Source organism: Trifolium pratense, linkage group LG1, assembly GCF_020283565.1.
Source record: "Trifolium pratense cultivar HEN17-A07 linkage group LG1, ARS_RC_1.1, whole genome shotgun sequence".
Lineage (NCBI taxonomy): Eukaryota > Viridiplantae > Streptophyta > Magnoliopsida > Fabales > Fabaceae > Trifolium > Trifolium pratense.
Window position 1 is genome coordinate 50,986,775 of NC_060059.1, and position 16,508 is coordinate 51,003,282.

At 31.3% G+C, this 16,508-nt stretch overlaps 1 long non-coding RNA gene and 1 pseudogene across 6 annotated transcripts; both read left to right on the plus strand.

Moving 5' to 3' along the window:
- The first annotated feature begins 3,955 nt into the window (after positions 1-3,955).
- LOC123903277 lies at positions 3,956-6,578 on the plus strand. Of its 6 annotated transcripts, none has more exons than XR_006807882.1 (8): positions 3,956-3,970; positions 4,318-4,609; positions 4,718-4,792; positions 4,893-4,966; positions 5,138-5,244; positions 5,406-5,508; positions 5,713-5,869; positions 6,399-6,578. It is a non-coding gene; the product is annotated as an uncharacterized LOC123903277 (long non-coding RNA). The 6 variants fall into 6 exon arrangements; XR_006807881.1 differs by having other exon boundaries at positions 5,757-5,869; XR_006807880.1 differs by having other exon boundaries at positions 5,138-5,508.
- Positions 6,579-11,847: 5,269 nt separating this feature from the next.
- LOC123903278 lies at positions 11,848-13,241 on the plus strand (annotated as a pseudogene).
- Positions 13,242-16,508: the final 3,267 nt, after the last annotated feature.

Sequence of the window (16,508 nt, forward strand, 5' to 3'; positions counted from 1 at the left end):
TAAAGTCCCGGTGAGCATAGCTCAATTGGCAGAAACATTGCAAATTATTGCAGAGATCGAGGTTCAAACCCCGGTACTCCCACTTATTCACCTTTAAAAAATGGCATTCTAGCCCTTGACAAATAAAACAAAAAACAAATACATCCATAAATTACTCCACACTAGTTTATAGCTTGAGCTCAAGGTCCAACTCATTAGCATTAGCACTAGCCTTACTTGGACCAAGTCTTAGTTCCAAATCTACTTCTTCACTTTCTTGACTTATATTGGAAGTGACTTGTGGTTGGGATATAGACCCCCCGCACTCTCCCATTTGGAAGTGACTCATTGTGTTTGGGGTATATACCCCATTTTGGCTATTGGAAGTGACTTGTGTTTGGTTCAATTCATATTGGTTGAATTTCACAATTCTTTCTTTCATCATCTTATTTTTTTCTTCTCTATGGACTTTCATGTGACCATTCAAGGCATTAGCTTTTGAAAAAGTTAGGCCACAAAACAAACATTGATAACATCTGCGACTATCCATAGAGAAAAAATAAATAAAATATGTGGGTTTGGGGTTTAGATGAATAAACTTGAAAATGTTTTGTTTATGTATCTCACCATGCAAAAACAGACAAATTTATAGAATTTTGAATTCATAAAGTAACTACAATTATTAAATTAATTTCTATAATACTTATTATATTTTATGCATATAATCATTTGTTGTTATAATTTGTTTCGAATATTTTCTATATTTACTTCTTATATATGATTCATTTGCTAGGTTGAGTCAAAAGAATTATTTTCACCTTATAAAAAAAAGTATTATTTTCAAATAGTTCATATATTTAATAGATAGATGATATATTGGCTTATTATTTTGATCTTATAGTCAATATTAGGTAAATTGGTCTTGAAAGATGAAATACTATAAAATATTTTTTACTTTACTTTATTATTTTCTTTATAATGACTTTACTTTACTTAGTTTGACTAGTTTTGAAATTAAAAATAATATAAGATTTAAATATAAGTTAAAAACATCATATTATAATTTTGGCTTAATTACTGTTATAGTCCCTCTATTTTCACTAACTCATGAAATTAATTTGTCTCATATTTTAAAATCACTCACTTTTGCTCATTTCATCAGATTTTTATAGTTAAAAACAGCGATTTAATATATTTTAAATGACTAACTTTTGCTCACTTGATGATGTAGATTTATTCAAGTGGATTAGTTATAATTACATTTTATTTATTAGATTACAAAAATCAATACATTTTAATGAGTTTTGATTATTTATTATTACCAGGTTGTATGTCACATTATTTAATTAAATATTTTTAAATTAATAATTTATTGGATGAATGAGATTTTTTTTTTATAGTAATAGGAATGGATTAGCGAACTAAAATGAAGAAAAGACCAAAAGACCATGAAGAAAATATTAGTTAAAATTAACAATAACTAGAAGAAGAAAAAAAAAGGAGTTTCAAAAGTGACACGATAAAGGTGTAAATTATAAGCAATGCACATGAAGTAAACTCCATATCGTAGTTCCTTGCAAATTATTTTAGCCAAGGTGTAGAATAATTGTTTTTGCCATGAGTTTTCATCTATAATAAACTTATTCGTACATGTAGGAGCCATTTTATACTCAACATGTTCACAATACAATCAACTACCATTTGCACTTAATTAATTGACTAGCAATATGAAGGAGCCAATCTTCATAGAGAACAACATAGTGATTGAAAATTAGATCTTTTTGATCCTTCCACAAAGCATTAACAGAGACACCAAAGAATGTTAACCAATTCCAATTCAAGGGTTGTTTGTAATATTTTCATTACCAAGGTTTCATTCCAATCAAGACATGAGACATAGGCTAAAACGTTTTCTTCAATAATTTAATTTATTACATGATTTTAATTTGTTAATCTTTTGAGTTATTATTTATTAAAATTTGTTGGAAAAAAAAATAAAAATCATGTAACAAATGTATCACTAAAAAGTAAAAACAATTATTTGAGTCGGCCCATCAGCTCACCAAGAAATGGAATAAACTTAAATTTTAAACTTAAACATCTAAATTAGTTCGTCCCACTTTTACACGGACATAAACAGAGTGGACCACTTTGCCACACCTACCCCTCCCATGTAATAACACATATATAATACATGAATTGCCTCAAAATATACTTAATATCTAATGTTGTTTTTTAATCCCTCATGTAAAACGTCGATAAGTGAGTATATACTATTAATTCAATATATATATATATATATATATATATATATGAGGAGGGTTATATTGACTCCAAGAGTAAGTTATAAAAGCTACTCCAAATCATGGCCTTTGATTTTAATATTTATTAATGGTTAAGATTGATTGATCATAAAATACAAAGTGAGTAAGTTATACAAGAACATTAGATTGATTGTATTTTATGATCAATCAATCTTAACCATTAATAAATATTAAAATCAAAGGCCATGATTTGGAGTAGCTTTTATAACTTACTCTTGGAGTCAATATAACCCTCCTCTATATATATATATATATATATATATATATATATATATATATATATATATATAAAAATATTCCAGATAAAATAGGAAGGAGAGTATGGGCGGATCCAGACATAAAATATATATTGGCGTGACTAAAATTAAAGATACTATGAATTAAATTATACTGAAAATAAAAAATATTTTATTTAACGTAATAAATTTACAATCAAATTCGTCTACTATTCATTTCTTGAAAATGAGCTAAAATAACATTATGGTTAATTATTTCAAGAACATCTCTTTCTATAAAAGTTATATGACGGTGATTTAATCATTGATCACTCATTTTGTTACATAGCTGATTGACAAACTTCACAGCTGAAAAAACATGTTCCACGCTTGTAGTTGCTACCGACAAAACTAAATCCAGCTTCAGAAGCATGCATCTTGATTATCGAAAAATTTAGGGAAGGACTTGAAGAAAGAAAATAAAATTTAGTAACTATGGGGGAGGGAGAAAGAAACATGGTTGAGAATGAGAGGGATATAAAAGTTATGTTACTGATCAATTAATTCTTTTTAAACAATTCATAAATATGTCTACCTATGAATATAGCATGAAAAACATAAACATAAATAATTAAATGAATGATAAACAGAATTGCAATTAATATAATTTTGTTCAAACAAATTACATGGATCAAATCATCTTAGGGGAGTTCATTTATTCAACCTAACCTAAGAAATTAACTACTCATATGCATAATTAATATATCAAAGAGTTGTTTTGTCAGAAAAAAACATAACAAAAGAGTTTAGAAAATTACAGATAAAAAATAACCTCATTACACTACAAGAAAATTGTCACTTTGCGACACTTGCATTGCGACGATTTGACCAAAACCGTTGCAATGTGCTAAATGTTAGAATTTTGAAACAGTTTATGCGACGGTTATATGAACCGTTGCAATGTTTGGACTTAATTTTAAAATTTTGCGACAGTTATATGAACTGTCCCAATGTTTTGGCTTTGCCGCCCCTTAAAATTTTGCCTCTTCCTCTAGTAAATAAAAAAATTACTCAAATTGTTTTTTATTTTATTTTTCTATAGAAACAACATATAACCTTTTTATTGTTTATCTTTCCCCCAAATTTCCCAGAATCGCAAATCCTCCACCGAATCGCAAATATGGAACCACAAACCCCTCCGCCGAATCCCTAATCGAAGACTTAAACCCCTTCGCCCTTCTCCTTCGTTCAATTCGTCAATTTCTCCGCCGTTTTCCTTTACTCCTCCGCCTTTCTCCACCGTTCTCCGCGGTTCTGAGGTATCGAGTAACTCCATCTCTCTGTTGTTTTATTGTATTGATTGATTGATTGCTTGTTGTTTATCTTTAGCTTGTTGTTTTGTTGTTAGGTATCGATTCAATTGTTCTCTCTGTGAATCAAAGAAGCCCCTTTGTGAGTTGTTCTTATGGTCTCAAGTTATGCTTTGTGTTTTTGTTTCTTTTAATACATTTTTTTATTTCCCCTTAGAAGCCCCTTTGTTTTTGTTTCACTCTCAATTTATGCTTTGTTTCTTTTGCTATACTGTACTATTTTTTATTTCCCTGGATATGAAGTTTTAATCTTTGTGCTGATTTTAATTTTTAATGATATATTGATGATGTATGGAACAAATGCATTTTGTAGTAGTAGTGACCGAGCCTTGAGGATTGTATATGGTTATTCCAATCATGAAAACATTGGTCACCTTAACCCAGTTAGACTTACAAGTATGTATCCATTCATTCCAGTTACATGTGCAGATTCGCCGACTTCCATTGCGTGTGTATGTAGCATTTCTGCTACTTATTGTTAGCTTTTTTTTTTGACACAGTTACTTATAATGTATCTAATACTTAGACGTTGAAGAAGATATTTCCAACTTCATGGTTTTTGTAATTATATTTTTAGTAAGTGGATTATTTGATTTACTGCTATGGTTGAATACTAAAGCAATTTGAGAGGATCACTTCTGCCAATGCTAGAGCCATTAGTATCAAGTGGACCATATCAAGTGGACCACTTCTCATGTTATACTCCAAAATTCCTTCAAGTGTATCCTTTTTCAATTCACCGTCATGCTTTTTTTCCCTAATTTTTCTATCATTTTGCATTTTCAATTGCCACATAGTATGCTTGTATTCTTGACACTTGAATTCTTAGAGTTATTGTTTCAATTAATTGGAAACGCTATCATATATTCTTGTACATACCCATTGCACATATGGATTAATTGTGGTCAGTAACTTCCTTTACTCCTCCTCCTATTTATTCATTTTTACTTTTTAAGATCGCTTAGGATTTTTATCTTCATTATTAATCCCTTGATGTTCTTCAGGTGGACTATACTGCCGTGTTTGTTTTCCGGCTCTTGATGTTTGTCGATAATGGGTTTGCTGCAAGAATGAGTTTGTAAGCCCTTCCATCCATTCACTTTTTATATATTTAGCTGGTTTTCTTCATTATTACTATGGTAGATGAGATGTGGAGTTACACTGTTCTGATGTGTTTCTTTTAATCTATCTAATTGAAGTTAAGCTATATCTAAATGTACAATAACCCACACTTTATAATCATCGGCAGTTAATCATCTGCAGCTGCCTGAAGAGGAGCAGAAATGGGGATTTCTTATCTGGTTACTTTTTAGCTACTATGGACTTCTTTGCATTGCTTGCATGTCAGTGGGGATGGTTTGTGCTGATGCTTTATTAACCATTAGATATTTCTTTGAGTTATTACCATTTCACAATCTCTTTTCACTCCATTTGATGTGCTATTCTTGTTCTTAACAACTTATAAACATAGAATATCTGCAAAAAAATATTATTCATCTTCATTATTTCATATCTAGATTGTTGCAGGAATCATTTTGGCTTAACCCCTTGCAGCGGTTGACTTGACGACAAGCACACCCAGTGCGTTCCCAACAGGGTATCCATGTGTCTGAATATGGGGTAAGTTTGACTTTATTGCAATATATTTAGAAGTTTTAGTAACATATGTCATGAAAATTGTAATCTTAGGACATGTTATTGAATCTTGCTTATCAGCTGATGCCATCATATTTGATAAGTGATAATACAATATTAGAGTATGAGTCTATGTTGCTCTGTTTTCATTTTAGTCTTGTTTTGATTTTGTCAACCTTGCCATGATAGTTTCCACTTAAATGCTCAAGACCAATTTGTTTTTTTCCTCGAAGTATTTTGATGAATACAAATGTGGTGCATACTCTAAGGATGAGTTAGATGAAGTGAAGGACGAATGGACGAAATATATGTTCACAAATGTTATCCCCATGGGAAGTTGGATAATGTAAGTATACTCTACTATGGTTTGGGTTTATTCCAATTTTTAGTCATTATGATTGTTATGTTGCTGCCATAGAGCCTATTATTTTAGATTGCAAATGGTTAATGTCTAAGTTTGAGTTTGTCTCAATTAAGTATGTTAGGAGAACTATATATGAAAGTTGTTGCTCTTAATAATTTATTTAGTTGGACCGTTGGCTCAAAGTTATGTATGGGATATCCCACATCAGCTGCAAATTGCTCAATGCAACAATGTTCAATTTCAATTTCACTAGTGTTAATTTTTTATCTACTTGCTAGTTCTTGTTCCCTTTATTTGTGTTGGGTGATGCTAGGAGGCGAAGCAAACTATATGGTGCAGTTTAACTTGGCATCTGTTAATGAGTTCATTTATTTGATCTTCTTGAAAAAGAGATGCATTATGCTATGTTTGAAAATACCATTATCTTGTGGAATTATGCCATGAACCAAGTCAATTTGTACATCTCAATTCGTTTTTTTAAGTATGCTAATATATACTTATATTTTTTCAGGTAACCGAATAAGAAGAGTCGAGCGATGGTAGGCGTTTCTGAGTCAAGTTAACACTAATTAAGGATTATGAAGCAACATCACATACTAGGGATATTTAGATATTTTATGAACTAATTTTGACGTAATGTTATGTTTAACCACTCTACTAATATTTATGTTTTAGTTTTTGAATGTTTGAACTACATTAGTTTCTTTCGTTTGGAACTTCAAGTACTTGAATTAAATTTTTGATGTATGGATCTTGTCACTATTGAATGAATTATATAAATGAGAATAAGTTATTTATATTTATATATTTGTGCATTTTAATTTCTTTTACTCCGGCATGGATATCGTAATTGTTCTTTAATAAGCCATCAAAATGAATAAAATGTTTTTTTTTATAGTGAATAAAAAATGTTTTAAATTATTTTTTTTAAAAAAAAAAAACAAGTTTGCGACGGTTTTGTAACCGTTGCAACAATATTTGCTATTAAATTTAGTATTATGTGGGGAAAAACATAGCGACGGTTTGAAACTGTTGTAACAACGGTTTTCAGAACTGTCGCAAAGTTCTCTTGCGACACACAAATCAGCAACGGTTTGCCAACCGTCGCAAATGTATAATTGCAACAGTTTCAACCGTTGCAAAGTGCAATTTTAACCGTCGCAAAGTACTTATTTTCTTGTAGTGTTAAAGCGCTAGAAAAACTACTCCCAATGGTGAGAGATTGCCTTCCTTCAACTTGGAGTGATCTTTACGTTTTTGAACTCTCAATTTCAATGTGTTGTGAGTTGTGAATTATGGTGGTCTGGATTTCTATTTATAGGATTTCTTGTGCATAGAACCCGTGCTTATCGTGCCCATCGTGGCACGATCCTTCACAATCTTCCCATGCATTGTGGCACGATGGATCTTGTGAAAATTTTCTTCAATTTTTTATCCTAACTTTTGCTTCAATTATAATTTCATTTCTTAGGTATTTTCCATGACTGGCTATATAAAAACTAATAAAATAACACTAGTAGAAAAAAACATTTTTACATCTGGCGAAAAACACTTTTTACATCTGAAACATGTCAGATGTAGGCGCACGAGGCTTAGTAAGTATACACGTTTTACATCTAGCGTAGTCAGATGTAAAAAAACACTTTTTACCTCTGACCAAGGCGAAAATCAAATATTATTTTTTAAAATTAAATTGGACCTTTTACATCTGACCAAGTCCACCAGATGTGAAATCGTAACTTTTTTTTTCTTCAAAAACCTGCGTTTTTTTTTAATACTTTAAATCCTTTTTTTTATTAAAAAAAATCTAACCCACAATGCCAACAATATAACATAACTTGCATCAAGAACATAATACTAAAATTCAACATCCGTAGCCAAATTCAACATATATATAGTAATAATGTCATTAAAGTACAACCATTGAAATCCAAATACAAACATCATAATAATTAATACTAATCTATCCAAAATACAAATTAAAACATAATCATAACTAGTCCATTGTAACTTCACACAAACCTAGCTAGCTCCTAATCTTTCTCGTCGGCATCATCATAATCTACCTCAGGATTATATAGGTCAAGAAAACAAGTTGTCCAGCGGTCTCGCAAATCATACAGCTCCTCCTCTGTTAATGTCGTGGGATCATTGAACACCTACAATATGTAAATAACTTAATTCATATGTAAATAACTACAATATGTTAATTAATGTATGGTAAATGAATCATTTATCCAAACAGCAGCTAAATGCAAAAGCAATTGTGAATAGCACACTGTTTGACCCCTTTCTAGCTAGTGAATCACGCAAGCAACAACTAGCATAGCCATTTAGTATAGTTTATAGTAGATGCTCAAGAACAACAAATTACTAAGTCAGACACTCGTCTGCATGTAAGAAAATCAAGATAAGGCATGACAAGTGACAAGCAAAGATTAGTAAGTACAATTGTGTGCTCTAAAACAAAGGTTACCTATGCACTTTCTTGGTCCTAGATCTAACTGTAATTCTATGATGTATCTCTGTCGAATTTGGATCAAGAGCTGGTACCTAAAACTACCCTAAAAACATCATAGAATTTTTTGTCATCATTTACCTTATTAGGTTCATTGCATAATTAATGTATCTGATCTATATTATAGACCAGATACATTAACTACAATAAATTTAAAAAGGTGAATTTTTCGTATATTTTATCACTAATTGCAAATTTTAATATGACTATGGCCACACTACATTAACATGAGTTCGCTGAGGGGAGGCTTGCTCGGTGGACAAAGGTAAAAACCTATATAACTTCTTTGTGGAATTTGAGAGAGACTTTCAATACCTTACCCCTCTCTATTTATATAGGTTCGTAGAGAGGTTATTCGAGAATAATGGAGAGTTGAGTTGCAAAGGTTATAAGATGTAGTGAGCAGGGACGGATCCAGAAACTAACCAAATGGGGGGTTGACCATTTTTTTTTAATAAATATTACATAAAATTTAATTGTAATTTATATAAATAGGGATCAAATTATACAAATATAAAACTATTTTACATTGATTTATTTATCAGAATTAATTTACACTATGATTATACATAGAAATTATAGTTTATTAATAATAATTATGTATAAAATAACAACTTTAAATATATAGTATATACAACATTAGGGGTGGGAGGGAGGGGCCAAAGCCCACCCTTGCCACCCCTTGAATCCGTCTCTGGTAGTGAGGAGTTGAAATGCATAATGGGATCATAAAGTTGTGTCTGAGATGAGAGGAGATGATGTTATCTTGATTTGTTGTTGGGCTTAATCTCTATTAGGTAACACAAATAAGATAACTTATAATTTATTATTTTAGCTTATAAGTTTGTATCATAAAATTAAATATGTTGGAGGTAATGAACTTTTTTCACTAGCTTATAGTTTTTTCATATGCTATTTCAAGTAGCGTTTGAACTTATATCATATATTTTTTCACTTTTTGTTCCAATTTTAACCTTCTTATTTTAATTTCTTTATTTATTTTTAATAAAAAAAACTACTTACTCACAAAAATAACTACCCAAAATCACATAAAATAATCATGTACTTATATGTTATTTGTTACTTACAACAAATAAATTTATCAAGGGTAAATAGGGTTTTACCCCCCCTGCAAAATGGGTGAATTTTGCATTACCCCCCTGCAAAAATGTTTTTTGTGATTACCCCCTGTAATATAAAGATTCATTCAATTACCCCCTAATTTGCCAACTAGACATGAAATCTTTTTTTTTATGATGTGGCATGCATATGTGGATTTTCTTAGAATTTTTATTTATTTTTATTATTATAATTATTCCAAATCATTGTTATTTAAAATATAAAAAAAATAAAAAAAATCTTCATCTCAAATCCCACAAATTTTTTTTCCAAAAAACAACCTTCATATCAAATCTCAGGAAGCAACTTTCATCTCAAATCCCTAAATCGAAAAAAAAAAAAATCATCATCTCCACAATTCCTCCAATTCAAACTCTTCCTCCACCTCCTCCATAACCACCACCAACAACAACCCTAACATAATCAACTCCTTCATCCCTCTCCTTCCTGATCTCTACCTCTCACGTGTTCATTACTTTGATCTTTGTGAAGGATATGGGTTGGGTTAGCAATTACAAGTTCAAGAAAAATAACAACACATGTTCTCCAAACATCATTAATTCTGATTTAATTTTAATTTTTTGGAAAATCAACAAACAACAAAATTGAGAGTGATGCTGCAAGGAAGATAGATGCAATTGGTGGGAAAAGAGAGATGGACGACGACGGTGGTGGTGGCTGGTGGTGGAGAATGAACTGTGAGATTTTATGTTTTGAGAAACTTATGAGTTTTTTATGGTTTTGGATTTATGGGTTTGAGATTGAATTGATGAGATGAGATTTAAGATTGAAGATGAAGTTTGTTGTTGTTGTTTGTTCTTCCCATGAGAGTGGTGAAGATTGTTGATGTTTCTTGCTGTTTGTTTTTCCCTTTTTTGTTTTTTATTTTTTTTAAACGACATAGCTCAATATGTGGCAAAATAAAAATTAAATAAATAAAAACAGTAAAAAAAAAAGCCATGTGTAAAAAAAAAGCCACGTATGGTTGCCATGTCAGCAAAATTAAGATTCCAAATCCATGTTGTCAATTCAGGGGGTAAAACAAAGAATCTTAATATTACGAGGGCGGAATCACAACTTTTTATTTTACAGGGGGGTAATGCAAAATTCTTCTATTTTGCAGGGGGGTAAAACCCTATTTACCCATTTATCAAACATTGTAATTTCACTCTACTACCTTTTCAACTATAATTAAAAGATAGCTTATAACTTAATGTTACCAAACAAAACCTTAATGGTCTATACCCATACAAAAGAGTACACAAGAGTTGATTAAATTTAGGGATCAAAAATTGTGATAATTTTTTTTTGAGAGACCAAACGTTGCTGAAATTTAATTTTTATAGGTAAAAAATTCGAGATATTTTTGAGGGACTAAAAGTTGCTGAAATTTATTTTTTATAGGTAAAAAAATTCGAGATATTTATTGGATCATTTCAAATCCGCGATTTGTAGCTTCTGTTGGGTTTTTGGTTTTGCTTGCTCGTTTTGACATGCTAGGGGTTTTTGATTTTTGGATCTGATTTATTTTTGGGTTTCGTTCCTCCAAATCATTAGATTCAAGTTGTTTCTAGTTTGTTGTGCTCAGGAGTCAGGACAATAGTTTGATTCAGATAGAAGCAATCTCTCACACACACACACACACTATATTTTTGCAATATGATTTCGTGCTCGTAGTGCAAGTTCTGTGGTTTGTGCTAGTGGGTGTTCGTTTATGAACTTTTCCGTGTTTGCTACCTTAGAACATCCACAATGGAGATATTAATTTTTTAGTACTTAATTGGGTCTCACATGTATACATCACTCATTTATAATTTTTTAATAATAGTACCTAATAAGTATAAGTAATCAATCCCTCCAACCCAACATCTCTTAAAAAGTTCTAAATAGAACCTACCAATAACACATCTCACCAATAACTATACATCTTTATAAATGGGTCCCACCAAAACAAAATAGGTACTAATGTTTATTGTAGAACCAATACCTATTAGGTACTCAACTGAGTATTGCTCCAATGGTAGTATCTAAGAGCATCATTATCGGTCATATTGAGACCGTGTCTACACATTTGCCAAGAGGCACATGTCAGAGTGCTTTGGATATTTAGCCTTCAATTCCATTCCTTGTTGCAGACACGTTCATACTAGTAGTAACGCTTCTACTTTCTTTTTGCCATAGTTTTTCTTTTTTTTAATCATTAAAAATGCATTGTATTTTCACAACGGTCATGTGCATTGAAAATGCATTTAACAATTCCTTTTTTACATTAAATTTCAACGGTCATATTTTATTTTTCTAGAATAAATAGACCAAATTTTATCATAATTTTTCATTCACATCTATCCTAAATTTTAATTTTTTTTTTAAAAAAATCTTCTACACAAAACTTCTCTTCAATATTAAATTTCTCTTCACATGGATCCTTCCGATCCTTCCCACATTGCAAAAATGTTCATGGATTATATGAATGATGACATCGATGAAGAACTTGTGAGACTTTACTTTGAAATTCAAGCGCAAGAAGGAGTTGCGAGCTCTAGCAGGCCGAGGCGTCAAAGAATGAATATAGAGAGGAATCGTGAAGAGGGACATAATCGATTATTCAATGATTACTTTTCAGAAGCTCCGGTATACACATATGAGCAGTTCCGTCGAAGGTATCGAATGCATAAACATGTGTTCCTTCGTATTGTTGAAGCTCTTGGTCAACATGATGAGTATTTTCGGATGACAGTTGACGCAACAGGTAGATCAAGTCTTTCACCGCTACAAAAATGCACTGCTGTTATTCGTATGTTGGCTTATGGAGGATCTGCTGATAGTGTGGATGACTATTTAAGAATTGGTGAAACAACAACACTAAAATGTGTTGATAAGTTTACAAGGGGTGTGATTAGCATATTTGGGGCACAATACCTGCGAAGGCCAACTACTGAAGACGTTGAACGCCTTCTACAGATGGGAGAGGCACGCGGCTTTCCTGGTATGTTAGGGAGCATTGACTGTATGCATTGGGAATGGAAAAATTGTCTTGTTGCTTTGAAAGGACAATATGTTCGAGGTGATCATGGTAAACCCACTGTTATGCTCGAAGCAGTGGCTTCATAAGATTTATGGATTTGGCACGCATTTTTTGGAGTAGCGGGTTCAAACAATGACATCAATGTACTAAACCAATCTCATGTCTTCAATGATGTTCTCCAAGGGCAAGCTCTCGAGGTAAATTTTACTGTTAATCATACTGAATACAACATGGGCTATTATCTATCAGATGGCATTTATCCTGAATGGGCCACATTTGTGAAAAGCATCCCAATGCCACAAGGGGATAAGAGAAAATTGTTTGCCCAACACCAAGAAGGTGCAAGAAAGGATATTGAACGGGCATTTGGAGTTCTTCAATCTCGATTTGCAATCATACGCAACCCGGCTCGATCTTGGCATTTGGATGCACTAAAGCGTATAATAGATACGTGCATTATATTGCACAACATGATTGTTGAAGATGAACGTGCTACATATGGTGGCAATTTTGATTATTCTTATGATCATTTAGGCGACGCAACTGCAGTACCTAATGCTTCTAATATTGATTTTCAGGATTTCTTACGTAGAAGATTTCATGTTCGTGATAAGCAAATTCATCGTCACCTTCAACAAGACTTGGTAGAACATATATGAGAACGTTTTGGGCCTGAAAATAACCATAATTGAAAATTGTTTTAAATCTATATTTTTCATGTATTTTGTGCTAGTAATTTATTTTAAAGTTTATGAATTTGTTTTAATGTATTTCCTTATAAATTATTAGTGTTATGTATTGTGTTATTTAATATATTTTAATATATTTTTAATTTACTTGGATTCATTTTAAATATATCCCCGTCTTCTTTTTAATGTATTTTTATATATTATTTGAATTATTTTGATTAAATGATACATTATTCAAATATTAATGTAAAATATAAATATGAGATATAATGAGGTCATGTGGGACCCATTTTAGAGTTTTTAGTGGGTTGTATGGATATTTAGAAAATGTAGTTGAGTTGTTTATGTAATTGGGAAATGTGAAATAATATAAAAGAATAAGTGGGACCCATTTAAAGAATGAATATTGAGTTCTTGGATAATGATGCTCTAATAAGTACCATGAGTATCTAATATGTACTATACCATTGGAGATGGTTTTAGAGTTGGTTTTATATATCATGCTTGGTTGTTTGTAACTTTCTCAAGGGATGTTTTAATCACTTCAGTATGGTTTAATTGGGTTTGATATTTGTCCCCCCTGCTTTTTGTAATTTGCTTTATATTAATCTACTTTTTATTTTGCTTAGAAAAAGTATGTAGGTCGCAAAAAGGGATTTGAATCCTCTTCTTTACTCTCCTCAATCGCTTTCTTATTCTCTCTCTCTCTCTCTCATTATTATTTTAAAACTTTTTATTGAAGAGAGAGAGATTTAAATTAAGAGAGAGAGATAGAGAAAATTGAGAGAGATGGAGAGAAGAGTGAAAGAGAGGATCCATACTCCGCAAAAAGACAGATACAATGTGCAGAAAAAAAAAAGGCAAAACCAATCCCCTGAATGACATAAGGATTAAGAGTGACTTTTTTAAAAAAATAAATAAAAAAAAATCAAATTTATGACAAAATTGTTTATATAAAATAGGTCAAACAACCTTTCTCATCTCATTTCTCTCAATTTTCCCATCTCTTTCAAAATCTCATTCTCCTTCTCCTTGCCAATTGATAGCCCTCCACCGCTACTCTACTATTCCGCTAGGCCGCCTTTGCTGTTTAATAATGTTTAGCTGGATCACCAATTTACGTCAACGGTTAGTCACCACTCAAATTTATAAATACTGAGTGTAATTTTGGTTTATAGTTTGAATATGCAATTGATTGAAGTTTGTACCTGATCTACAACTATATTGTGTTTTTTAAATGTGTTAATATATTTTATTAAAAAGGTATATTTGCTGCTATCTTTTTGTGATTGTAATATTTGTATAATTTAAAAAGATCCAATCTTTTATCTTCTTTTTTTGGGTCCAATTTTAATTCTTTAAGTTGTAAAATATTAACATTGTTATTTTCTTTTATTTAAAAATCTAATAAAAAAATTCCTTCGAAAATACCAATAAAAACCCAAATCCTTATTGAAAAAACCCTTCACCCTGCTGTTGTTTTTTTATTTGAAGATCAAAGTAGATCCGGAGGTGTGTTGATCTCGGCAATAGTCTTTGATTTATAGTGTTTCAGATCTGATGAGATTCCTAGATCCATGATTTTTTTGGGATTTTGTAACGCCTCGACTATTAGAATTATTCGTTTATTTAGAATTTAGTTAATCCTTGCCTATTTTGTTAGGAATTAATGGTTTAGATGTGTTTGCGTGATTATCTAATTATTTTAGCATGTTAAATAATTAGTTGACGGAAATTTGAAGTACATAAGATAAAGCAGGAAAATAAATGATTTAGAAGTAGTTAAAGAAATTGGGTCTTGTAGCATGAATTGGGAGGTAATAAAATAATAATAAATATTAAATAATAAAACAAAATCCTCGTAACTTGGAGACATAAAATAACCTAGTTTTTTTATAAATAGGCTAAAGTAGTGACAAATTAGGATTGCCCACTATTTTACCGAAACAGAGAAATAAAATAGAGAAGAAAAGAGAGGATTCACGAGAGAAAGAAAGAGGAGAAAAACCACGGAGATCACTACTAGACAGGTAAGGGGTTTGTTCAACTCACTTAAGGAAATTCTGAAATTATAGTTTTATGAGTGCAGCCGTTCCTTTTCTTTCTAGGAGTATCAATTGCTTGTGTTGTGGTTTATGTTGTTCTTCTTTTAAATTTAAAACTCTACCTTCTGTTTTAATGTGAGTGCCTGTGATATGTGATACATTTAAAAATCGTGTCCTATATTCCTATGTGCTATTGAGTTGCTGAGTTCTTGGGTGGTGATATTATTGAGTTAAAAAAAGGGAATTATAGTGCTTATGGTGCTTTAGGGGTCTTAATCGGTTTAATAATGTCCCTGTAGTTTTTTTCTGGGTCCAAGACTATAAAAATAAGAGTTTTTGAGAAGTGTTAATGGTGTTGTGGTTTAATTTTAAAGAGAACTCTAATCTCCTTTTATGCGTGATTCGATTGCCTAATTTTAACTCTAATTACGGGTATCTCTTTAAAATCGAACGACGATCAAAACGATATATAGAACGTTGAATATCGTTGAGAAACGAGAGAGAAATAACCGGGTCGGAGTCCGGGTCGCACGACCCGTTTTACAGCAAACCGGGTGAAGAAGGAGGTGAACAGTGTCACTTCCCTTCGCCCAGTCGCAGCCCCGGAGAGTGGTGGCGCGTGAGACCTTTATAGAACTCCAATTGTTTTATTTCTTTTCACAGTAAAATAGTAAATAATTTTACGAGAATTTTGGTACCTATTTGGGAATTTCTGGACACTCGTAGCTATTTTTAATTAATTATTTAGAGTAAAAATGTGATTAAAAATATTATAATTTCGTGAAAATTTCTCAAAAATATTATGTATAGTATTTTGAATATTTAGAATTAGAACCCTTTGGTGTGATTCACTCTCTCTGGTTCCTAGATTTGAAATTATTTCATAATTGTTGTCTATTAAATTGAGTTAATTTTCTAACTAAAATTGCAAATCAGTTTTTAATTAAATTACTTGAGTCGGGGCTGTTTCAGGTATTGATCGGTCGCTCTTAAAAAGAGTAAACTAATTAGTTTGACTAAGATTGGACTATCGTTGGTGTTGTCTTAAATCATTGTTCGTTATTAGTAGCAGTGTCGTTTTAGTCATGTTGTTGTAGTTGGTTATTAATAAGTGTTGAGCTATATTATTAATAACGATGTTGAATTATAATATTATAATGATTATAATGTTGTTGAAGTATCATTATTATTATTATTATTACTATTATTATGAGGTAGTCATGAG